The 12,500-nt window shown below is 43.6% G+C and overlaps 1 protein-coding gene and 1 long non-coding RNA gene across 2 annotated transcripts in view; one reads left to right on the top strand and one right to left on the bottom strand.

The window, feature by feature from the left end:
- LOC121693981 overlaps positions 1–12,387 on the top strand; it is a 26,017-nt gene extending 13,630 nt beyond the window's left edge. The window contains exons 2-3 of the long non-coding RNA XR_006025645.1: positions 553–562; positions 12,253–12,387. This is a non-coding gene — a long non-coding RNA (uncharacterized LOC121693981). The remainder of the gene's footprint in view (positions 1–552; positions 563–12,252) is intronic.
- galnt18b (UDP-N-acetyl-alpha-D-galactosamine:polypeptide N-acetylgalactosaminyltransferase 18b) overlaps positions 1–12,500 on the bottom strand; it is a 98,130-nt gene that overhangs the window by 45,478 nt on the left and 40,152 nt on the right. The window lies entirely within an intron of this gene.

Raw genomic sequence — 12,500 nt, 5'->3', positions numbered from 1 at the left:
ATGAGTAAAGTAATCAGCCAGACACAACAGGTCTGTTCACCACTACCCTGTCTCTCAGTACGCACACACACATCTGCACACACACACACCTGTACACACACACACCTGTACACACACACACATCTGCACACACACACACCTGTACACACACACACTTCTGTACACACACACACATCTGCACACACACACACCTGTACACACACACACTTGTACACACACATCTGCACACACACATACATCTGCACACACACACCTGTATACACACAAACCTGTACACACACACTCCTGTACACACACACTCCTGTACACACACACCTACCTGTACACACACACACATCTGCATCCGTCTCTCAAACTGTACACTCACACCAGCGCTACAGTGTGATTAGCAGGAACACACACTGTGTGTGTGTGTGTACAGGTGTGTATGTGTATGTGTGTGTGTGTGTGTGTGTGTGTGTGTGTGTGTGTGAGACTCACAATAAGAAGATACTCTGGAACAGAGAGCCTGAGTTCCTGTGATCCTGTGTGTGTGTGTCAGGGTTCTTGCAGGTTTCAGTAAGTCAAATTTAAGACCTTTTTAAGACATTTTAAGACCATAAAGATTGAAATTTAAGACCTACACAACGCATTACCAAAAAATATTAAAATCAAAGAAATTCTGAAAAAATCATTGAAAAGTCGTTGAAAAAGCATTAATTTAATTTACAGATAAAGCAATCAAACTAGTAACCTTCCACACCCAACGTCTACAACCCAACTGATTTTTACATTGCTCACTTGTAGTATACTGAAGGAAAAATATCCTCACGTACCAAATGCCCTAAACCTTAAGCCCAAAATGAAAATAATCTAAAACAAACTAGCCCTCAAATAGAATAGATTTCATCAACAAAGTCAAAAATGAGACTGGAGTTGAAACTGGGTGTGAAAGTATGTTTTGGTTGGACACTGCACTTGTGTGCGTGTGTGTGTTTGCATTAGAATGTGTGTGGGTGGGGTATGTGTATGAGCCTTGTCAAAGACGTTGTTAGGCTTACAGTATTTTGGGGGAGCTGAAACCACCCAAAGATGATCAAAAGCCCTCCTAAAAATATATAGTATTAATATGCGTCCAAATTCACTTCCATTATTCTCTGTTGAATTGCTCACGGAGTACTTATCTCACACAAGTCGCACAGATGTCACTTGAAAGAGCGAAACCGGAGCTTTAAAATGATGTTAGTGGCTTGTGCTGATAAACAGTTTGCATTTTGCGGCTAGCTTATGTTTCTCTGCATGCTCTGGCTTGTGACTCCAGCACCTTCACACCCAGAGTCCCTAACTGAATAGTTTTTTGCAAAGTTTGCAGCGAGCCTCGTACCTGGAGCTGGGTACCACTTGTAACCAACAGCAGACATCGCTGTGATCTAGCCAGTGTTGCCACAGTTACCTTGGAAAAGTAATCTGATTACTCCTTTAAAAAGTAACTTAGTTACTTTTAAAATCAAGTAATCAGTAAAGTAACTAAGTTAGATTACAAGTTACTTTATTAGTTACTTTCAGCAGCTGCTGACAACACCCCCACCGCCTCAACATAAAAATGATAACTGGTTTTGCCAATACTCACTTTATTGGAAATGCATTTTAACAGTAATGTCAACAATGTATAGCAAACATCCCAACCTGAAAAAAAGTAATTTTTGGGAGGTAGCCCTTTAGCCTAATTAGATACTGAAATTCAGATGTTTGTGCAATAATGTCTAGTCAGTACACCAAATAAGGAAGGCCTATTGATAGAAATTGTGATGATAAAATATGTAGATTTTGGTAGTTTGGGCTTTTCATTTTCAAAAAGAGAACAAACGGGAGAGCGTGGTGTTTGCAAAGAAAAGGCTTTTCATGTAGCCTTGGCAACTAGCCATCTAGTATAGGCCTGAATAATAGCAAATTAAATGACACTTGTTAAACTCACTTCAACAAGTCTTTTGCAGCCATGGGCAATGCTACAATTGGCATGGGCAATCCTACAATTATGTTTTACTCTTATGAGACAAGGGTACACTTTCGTGTAGTCTGATGTGAAATGGGTCTTAAATGTTCCTTTTTGGGGGCCTCTGACTCTGCTCTCTGTCTTGGATGCGCTTCAGGCACACACGCACCACCCCTTTCTCTCTCCCTCTCCGTCGTGTGCGTGCTAAACTCAGATGCACACGCGATTAGAATTCCCGGTCTGGCTTGTGCGCTCTTGTTGATTCTAGATTCCGGGAGATTTTATCTAATTTGCGGGCGTCAGGAAGCCGCTATCGGGAGACTCCCAGAACTTCAGGAGACTTGGGATGTCTAGCTAGACAGCACTTTGTCACCAGCACAGAGTGTACAACGTACCTTAATGTTATCATGTTTAGCGGACACAAACTCAAAATAATAACTGTATAGCTAAAATGCTCTCTCCTCCCTCTATTGTTGTTTATGTTTGTGTTGCTGCGTGGTATTACACGTGAGTCATCATGCTGAAAACGTGAGTGTTAATCCCCGAGACAAGAAAAAAGCAAAGAATATATCTTTTACTAAGGTAAATGACAAAAATAGTAGGCCTAACGCACAGTGACTTGGATAAGTAACTTGAATCTGATTGCTAGAAATAGTAGCGTGTTAGACTCGTTACCGAAAAAAAAAAAAAATGATCAAAATAGAGTAACGCATTACTGGCATCACTGGATCTAGCCATGTCTCGTTGAAAGTAGGCCTACACTTTCCCATTTTCCACATGTAGCCAAACTTTAACAAATTCTGAGGAGACGCAGGCGTATTTTGCGGGCAGGTATTGCATTTATCACGGGATTTGTAGATTTATCACTGCGTAGGCTAGGTACCAACACCAATATCCCCCAGAAAGAACTACAACACACTGAACCAATGTTCTGAACATTCTGCTGGTTTTGTTACAATGGTAGCAAAGACGCTAGAGCTCTGCTTTGCAAGCTACGACTCAATACTTTTTTGCTACTTTGTAATAACTTTCTGCGGCCAGCGTTTCTGGAAATGAACGATGGTAAAATATTTTTAGACCTGACTAAATGAATTTTAAGACCTCGGAATGAAAATCTGGCCGTTTTTAAGACGTTTTAAGGCCTTAAATTTAAAGTTCTGAATTTTAGGCTTTTTAAGACTTTTTAAGACCCCGCGGGAACCCTGGTGTGTGTGTGTGTGTGTGTGTGTGTGCATGTGTGACTCACAATAAGAAGATACTCTGGAACAGAGAGCCTGATTTCACCATGTGGAGAGGACTCTAGGTGTAGCAAAACATACAATGTGGTCCTGTATGTGTGTGTGTGTGTGTGTGTGTGTTTCTGTTCTAATGTTTACAATAGTTGTTTACAGCAATGCCGTTAACCAATACTGCAGTCCCTTTCTCTCTCTCTCTTTCTCTCGCTCTCCCTCAATTCAATTCAATAAGCTTTATTGGCATGACTGAAGTAGTACCATATTCAATTCAATAAGCTTTATTGGCATGACTGAAGTAGTACCATATTTTCCGGACTATTAGTCGCATCAGTCAAAAAATGTGCCATGAAGAGGGAAAAACATAATATAAGTCGCATTTATTTAGAAATGTATTTCACAAACTCCAAAACCAAGAACAGACAGAGACTATGTAACTGGACACATAGAGGCCAAAAAGATTAAGAATTCTACCGGAATGTTGAAGACGAAGGAGTGAAGGGCCCGACGGTAATCGTAAAGCAATTTACAAAAGATTCACTTGCTGATGTGGTACATGAAAATGTAGCTAGAAAGAGAATGCAATGCATGATCATATTACCTACAACGACATTCCATGACATTAGCAAAACTAACAAAAGAAATAGTTTTAATTATTGTTGTTAGTCATGTGGAGCCCTCTGTTAAAATGTAGCATTATTGTACATATTCAGAGATGTACTACCTACTGATCTATTTCTTCCAGGAGGAATGATAGTTCCCACCTCTCCTCGCCAAATAACTTTCTCTCTCTCTCTCGCTCTCTCTCACCCCCTGTTTCACTCACAAAAACACACAGTGTAAGCAGCCACACACACACACACTGGGACTTTCAGGCAGTGGGATCAGTGTGTTGGATAACTTCTTGTGCGCTTACTGAAACAGAATTTAATCAGCCTCTCACAGACTGGGGAAACCTTACCTGGACATTTACTCCTGTGTGTGTGTGCGTGTGCGCGTGTTTGTTGAAGGGCGGGTGACTTGGTCAAGACTGAAAGACAGCTCTGTGAGACATGGGGAGGAGAGAGACCACACACACACACACACGCACACACAGAGCAATAAAGAGGTACAGTTCCCCCTTTCACACACACACACACCATCATAGTCACAAGCCACACACATGCATCAGTCATTTCCTTCGATAAACACTCAAAAACTTGTAATAGAGAAAACAGAAATATGGAGAACAAGTGACGTAACACTTCCAATACAATAAACTGTCCATAAATAAATAAACAGATACATTAAAAACCATATGCCCAAGCATCCAAGCATTTCCAACAAACTTTTCCAACCAACTCAAGGCTTCCTTTGTGTTCCTACAGTATGTACCACTAATTGGCACAGGTGTGCAATTTAACCCTTTGTGTTCCTATGTACCACTAATTGGCACAGGTGTGCAATTTAACCCTTTGTGTTCCTATGTACCACTAATTGGCACAGGTGTGCAATTTAACCCTTTGTGTTCCTATGTACCACTAACTGACTTCCCCTTGTTACTGACTGTGTTCAGGCCACAAGGCTATCATTCACCAGCAGGGGTCATTAAATTAACTTGTCATAAATGGCTCCTACAAAAACTGTAGAACTTGTTTAGTATTTACATACTACAGTATGTTACAATATAGGCTACTATAGAGATCGTATAGTAATACTTTACCCTAGTTCTTTTTTGTAAGGAACTGTTGCTCCAACGTTGTTGAAGGCCTATGTTGGAGTCCACGGATAGCTGCTTCATGACCGAAGTTCAACTCATGGAAGATTAGCCTGGCTAGTGGTGGATAATGTCGTATTTTACTGGGCTATCTATCTATTTACTACAATGGACTCTCTTACACTACAAACTGAATGTTAGGCCCTGGGCCTCTGACAAAAATGATAAGTCTTTCAAAAGATCAAAAGTGCTGGCAACAAACTTGCCCATGCGCTATGGTTTTGGGAAACGCACCCCAGATGGTGTTGCCAACACCCGCTCTGCTCTGTTTGTCCAGTAACATTAGGCTAGTTAGAGTGAGAGCTAGTTCCTCTCATATCAGTAACAATAGGCTAGTTAGAGTGAGAGCTAGTTAGGCTAGTTACAGTGAGAGCTAGTTAGAGTGAGAGCTAGTTTCTCTCATATCAGTAACAATAGGCTAGTTAGAGTGAGAGCTAGTTAGGCTAGTTACAGTGAGAGCTAGTTCCTCTCATATCAGTAACAATAGGCTAGTTAGAGTGAGAGCTAGTTAGGCTAGTTAGAGTGAGAGCTAGTTAGGCTAGTTAGAGTGAGAGCTAGTTAGGCTAGTTAGAGTGAGAGCTAGTTCCTCTTTCTTTTTTCCATCACACTCATGCGCCGCACGCTGCAGACCTGGCATGGTGCCGGAATATACACGCACACGCACGCACACGCTCACACACACAGGACCCCTGAGGTGCACTCTGACACTCAGAGTCTAACCACTGACCTCAACATCATCATCACTATGGAAACCAGAATGAACAGAGGAGCGGAGGAATACATGAGGAAATAAACACAAATCATCTCCATGAGGGCAGTCAGATGGAGCTATTTCAACCACATCCTGGCATGCCGTGTGTGTGTGTGTCCATCAGCAGGAGAGTGTGTGAGTGGGAGCTGTTCTAATCTAGGCTGCTGACTGGCTGCATGATATTGGAGCTCTGTGGGATGCATGATATTGGATTTTTCTGACGATATTTAATACGCCAATAGAAACCTCTTGCTATATACATATAAACTTGAACAAGGAATAAGAAAAAGAGGAAATCATTGCAACATGGTGTAGATGCTATAGTATATATGGTACACCATCTACCACCATATAAACTCTAGCATCTACACCATCTACCACCATATACGGTATACTATAGCATCTACACCATCTACCACCATATAAACTCTAGCATCTACACCATCTACCACCATATAAACTCTAGCATCTACACCATCTACCACCATATAAACTCTAGCATCTACACCATCTACCACCATATAAACTCTAGCATCTACACCATCTACCACCATATAAACTCTAGCATCTACACCATCTACCACCATATACAGTATGCTATAGCATCTACACCATCTACCACCATATATACTATAGCATCTACACCATCTACCACCATATACGGTATGCTATAGCATCTACACCATCTACCACCATATATACTATAGCATCTACACCATCTACCACCATATACGGTATGCTATAGCATCTACACCATCTACCACCATATATACTATAGCATCTACACCATCTACCACCATATAAACTCTAGCATCTACACCATCTACCACCATATACAGTATGCTATAGCATCTACACCATCTACCACCATATATACTATAGCATCTACACCATCTACCACCATATACGGTATGCTATAGCATCTACACCATCTACCACCATATATACTATAGCATCTACACCATCTACCACCATATAAACTCTAGCATCTACACCATCTACCACCATATACAGTATGCTATAGCATCTACACCATCTACCACCATATATACTATAGCATCTACACCATCTACCACCATATACGGTATGCTATAGCATCTACACCATCTACCACCATATATACTATAGCATCTACACCATCTACCACCATATATACTATAGCATCTACACAACCTTCCCACTAATCCTGTGCTAGAAGCCCGGTTTTACACTGTCTGCTGCTTTTGTGTGTGTGTGTGTGTGCTTTTTTTGAGACCTTTCTCCTGTATATTTAGCTTCATGAGAGTCTCAGTCTCAAACAGGCAAAAACAGTCTGCAATATACATAAACAAACCTATTCTGTCACATCAGCAAAAAACAGGCTGCACGATACTATATCTCAGACACACACAAACACACGCATAATAGAGAGAGAGAGAGAGAGAGATGATCTGGCAGACCCTCTATCAGCCCTTTCTGTCACTTCCTTTACACACTATGCAATGGCAGCCCCTCCCCAAAGCCCTGGTAATAACACACACACATACACACACAGAGAGAGAGAGAGAGAGAGAGAGAGAGAGAGAGAGAGAGAGAGAAATCTCCCGCTACAGACTACTGCTAAATCTCCCAACTACAGACTACTGCTAAATCATCTCCTGCTACAGACTACTGCTAAATCATCTCCTGCTACAGATTACTGCTAACAGATTACTGCTAAATCTCCCTGCTACAGATTACTGCTAAATCTCCCTGCTACAGATTACTGCTAAATCTCCCAGCTACAGATTACTGCTAAATCTCCTGCTACAGACTACTGCTAAATCTCCCAACTACAGACTACTGCTAAATCTCCCAACTACAGACTACTGCTAAATCTCCCTGCTACAGATTACTGCTAAATCTCCTGCTACAGACTACTGCTAAATCATCTCCTGCTACAGACTACTGCTAAATCTCCCGCTACAGATTACTGCTAAATCTCCTGCTACAGACTACTGCTAAATCATCTCCCGCTAATATTTAGTGCCCCACTCCACCCCTGCACACTGATACACACACACACACACACACACACACACACACACACACACACTTATTCACACAGTGGGTCCTGTATGTAGAGTAACATGAAAGAGAGACAGACCGAGAGAAAGAGAGGGAGAAAGAGAGAGAGAAAGAGAGGACAGTGAAGGAGAGAGAGGAAGAGAGAGAGACACACACACACACACACACACACACACACACACCACCTCCTCAGTGCTGATGACGGGCTGGAGGAGTGCGGGGTTCCAATAATCACCATATAAAATGAGTCAAGATGGCGCGCGGAGTCGGCCGCATCGCGAGGCTCTGTGTCTCTCCGCATTTTGCAAATCAGTGGTAAGCTGCTTGTTTATTTCAAGTATTTTCGCTAAACATAGTTTAGTGTACATATCGCACAGCCGACAGAAACTTTTGGACATCGGTTCCTGCAATCTTGACTTCTTTATCAGCGTAATCCCAGAGATGGCCAAACCAGGGGGACGAGCTAACTTTGTTACACCGACCGGAAGTAACCATTGGCCGGGCTAAAAACACAAACACAGGCGAGGCAGAGGGGCGGATTGCAAGCTAAGCTAAAGCTAACTCTGCATCGACTCTTGCTACTAAGCCTTTTCTGCCAATGTTCGTTCCCTGGACAACAACATGGATGGACTGCAGCTGCGGATCACCACACACAGATTGATTATGGACTGTGACACATCATGATTGATTATGGACTGTAACATCATCATTGATTATGGACTGTAACATCATCATTGATTATGGACTGTATAAATCTGGCTTGGTGCATGGACACTACCATCACCACACCCACAAGCTCCCAAGGCATGTGGCAAGGCATTCAGGCCATAACAGACTACAAAACTACTAACACCACCCCCACCACCACCGCCTCCTCCTCCTCCTTGCCTGATGAGCTGAACCACTTGTATGGCCGCTTTGACAGGGATAACCAGGATGTGGCCATCAAGGCTGTGGTGTCTGCAGATAACCAGCCCCTCTCCACCATCGATGTGTGTGCGGAACTGAGCAGGACTTATGCACGTAAGGCTGCTGGTCCTGATGGCACTGAGCAGGACTAATGCACGTAAGGCTGCTGGTCCTGATGGCACTGAGCAGGACTAATGCACGTAAGGCTGCTGGTCCTGATGGCACTGAGCAGGACTAATGCACATAAGGCTGCTGGTCCTGATGGCACTGAGCAGGACTAATGCACGTAAGGCTGCTGGTCCTGATGGTATCCCCGGACGCGTACTCAGGGCCTGTGCAGTGCAGCTGACTGAGGTTTGGACTGACATACAGTACAGTGCCAACATTCACCCTCTTCAGATCAGGAGAGGAGGAGACTAAAGAAGGTCCATATGTCTCCTCAGATCAGGAGAGGAGACTAAAGAAGGTCCATATGTCTCCTCAGATCAGGAGAGGAGACTAAAGGTCCATATGTCTCCTCAGATCAGGAGAGGAGACTAAAGAAGGTCCATATGTCTCCTCAGATCAGGAGAGGAGGAGACTAAAGGTCCATATGTCTGCTCAGATCAGGAGAGGAGACTAAAGGTCCATATGTCTGCTCAGATCAGGAGAGGAGACTAAAAAAGGTCCATATGTCTCCTCAGATCAGGAGAGGAGGAGACTAAAGGTCTATATGTCTCCTCAGATCAGGAGAGGAGACTAAAGGTCCATATGTCTGCTCAGATCAGGAGAGGAGACTAAAGGTCCATATGTCTCCTCAGATCAGGAGAGGAGACTAAAGAAGGTCCATATGTCTCCTCAGATCAGTCTCCTCAGATCAGGAGAGGAGACTAAAGAAGGTCCATGTCTCCTCAGATCAGGAGAGGAGACTAAAGGTCCATATGTCTCCTCAGATCAGGAGAGGAGACTAAAGGTCCATATGTCTCCTCAGATCAGGAGAGGAGACTAAAGAAGGTCCATATGTCTCCTCAGATCAGGAGAGGAGGAGACTAAAGGTCTATATGTTTGCTCAGATCAGGAGAGGAGGAGACTAAAGGTCCATGTCTCCTCAGATCAGGAGAGGAGACTAAAGAAGGTCCATATGTCTGCTCAGATCAGGAGAGGAGACTAAAGGTCCATATGTCTGCTCAGATCAGGAGAGGAGACTAAAGAAGGTCCATATGTCTGCTCAGATCAGGAGAGGAGACTAAAGGTCCATATGTCTGCTCAGATCAGGAGAGGAGACTAAAGAAGGTCCATATGTCTCCTCAGATCAGGAGAGGAGACTAAAGGTCCATATGTCTCCTCAGATCAGGAGAGGAGACTAAAGAAGGTCCATATGTCTCATCAGATCAGTCTCCTCAGATCAGGAGAGGAGACTACAGAAGGTCCATATGTCTCCTCAGATCAGGAGAGGAGACTAAAGGTCCATATGTCTCCTCAGATCAGGAGAGGAGACTAAAGAAGGTCCATATGTCTCCTCAGATCAGGAGAGGAGGAGACTAAAGGTCTATATGTCTGCTCAGATCAGGAGAGGAGGAGACTAAAGGTCCATGTCTCCTCAGATCAGGAGAGGAGACTAAAGGTCCATATGTCTGCTCAGATCAGGAGAGGAGACTAAAGGTCCATATGTCTGCTCAGATCAGGAGAGGAGAGTAAAGAAGGTCCATATGTCTCCTCAGATCAGGAGAGGAGACTAAAGGTCCATATGTCTCCTCAGATCAGGAGAGGAGACTAAAGAAGGTCCACATGTCTCCTCAGATCAGTCTCCTCAGATCAGGAGAGGAGACTAAAGAAGGTCCATATGTCTCCTCAGATCAGGAGAGGAGACTAAAGGTCCATATGTCTCCTCAGATCAGGAGAGGAGACTAAAGAAGGTCCATATGTCTCCTCAGATCAGTCTCCTCAGATCAGGAGAGGAGACTACAGAAGGTCCATATGTCTCCTCAGATCAGGAGAGGAGACTAAAGGTCCATATGTCTCCTCAGATCAGGAGAGGAGACTAAAGAAGGTCCATATGTCTCCTCAGATCAGTCTCCTCAGATCAGGAGAGGAGACTAAAGAAGGTCCATGTCTCCTCAGATCAGGAGAGGAGACTAAAGGTCCATATGTCTCCTCAGATCAGGAGAGGAGACTAAAGAAGGTCCATATGTCTCCTCAGATCAGGAGAGGAGGAGACTAAAGGTCTATATGTCTGCTCAGATCAGGAGAGGAGGAGACTAAAGGTCCATGTCTCCTCAGATCAGGAGAGGAGACTAAAGGTCCATATGTCTGCTCAGATCAGGAGAGGAGACTAAAGGTCCATATGTCTGCTCAGATCAGGAGAGGAGACTAAAGAAGGTCCATATGTCTGCTCAGATCAGGAGAGGAGACTAAAGGTCCATATGTCTGCTCAGATCAGGAGAGGAGACTAAAGAAGGTCCATATGTCTCTTCAGATCAGGAGAGGAGACTAAAGGTCCATATGTCTCCTCAGATCAGGAGAGGAGACTAAAGAAGGTCCATATGTCTCATCAGATCAGTCTCCTCAGATCAGGAGAGGAGACTACAGAAGGTCCATATGTCTCCTCAGATCAGGAGAGGAGACTAAAGGTCCATATGTCTCCTCAGATCAGGAGAGGAGACTAAAGAAGGTCCATATGTCTCCTCAGATCAGGAGAGGAGACTAAAGAAGGTCCATATGTCTCCTCAGATCAGGAGAGGAGACTAAAGGTCCATATGTCTCCTCAGATCAGGAGAGGAGACTAAAGAAGGTCCATATGTCTCCTCAGATCAGGAGAGGAGGAGACTAAAGGTCTATATGTCTGCTCAGATCAGGAGAGGAGGAGACTAAAGGTCCATGTCTCCTCAGATCAGGAGAGGAGACTAAAGGTCCATATGTCTCCTCAGATCAGGAGAGGAGACTAAAGAAGGTCCATATGTCTCCTCAGATCAGGAGAGGAGACTAAAGGTCCATATGTCTGCTCAGATCAGGAGAGGAGACTAAAGGTCCATATGTCTCCTCAGATCAGGAGAGGAGACTAAAGGTCCATATGTCTGCTCAGATCAGGAGAGGAGGAGACTAAAGGTCCATATGTCTCCTCAGATCAGGAGAGGAGACTAAAGGTCCATATGTTTGCTCAGATCCTGGAGATCTTCTACCGCTGCATCCTCACCAACTGTGTCCCAGTGGTACGGCAACTGCTCTGCCTCTGACCGGAAAGCACTGCAGAGGGAGGGAAGGCGCACACGCAAATGCTAATTTGCTCAAGGACGTAGAGAAAGCACCCGTTTTATAAAACGAGCCAGTGGTGTAGAAATAACTTTTAAGAAATAATCTGTAGCATAGGGTAGGCTACTGCAAAAAAACATTGGATACTAGTGACATGAATCAGCCAACCACTCAGTCTCAAACCGAACTACATGGCCAGTTGAATGTAATTCTCTAAAAGGCAAGCAGTTCAAGAGGGTGCTAAGAAATCATTCTGTTTTTGATACTGTACTTAAATTGGCAAGTGACAAAGTCCATTTCTTTAGAGACTGAAGCTGTAGCTGCAGTATGTTGATTGACATGTTTTAGTTATGTAAAGACATGTTCAAGGAGTTCAGATAGAGCCTGTATCAGGACCCCATTTAGTTCAATGTGTTATATGTACTATTTTTGGTAGCCTACTGTACTTAAATGGCCAGTATTTTCTTTATTCATTGAAGCCTCTATGTTTACAGGCTTGTGGCGAGATGCACAGAGAATCGTGATATCAATTCTTATTTTCATGATTCATATTTTTCCCCAAATCGTGAAGGCCTACAACCAACCAACTAACCCCCCCCCCCACAC

The sequence above is a fragment of the Alosa sapidissima genome, chromosome 20 (assembly GCF_018492685.1).
Source record: "Alosa sapidissima isolate fAloSap1 chromosome 20, fAloSap1.pri, whole genome shotgun sequence".
In the NCBI taxonomy this organism is placed as follows: Eukaryota; Metazoa; Chordata; class Actinopteri; order Clupeiformes; family Clupeidae; genus Alosa; species Alosa sapidissima.
The sequence above is the reverse complement of the archived record's forward strand: the minus strand, read 5'-3'. Positions and strand labels throughout refer to the sequence as shown.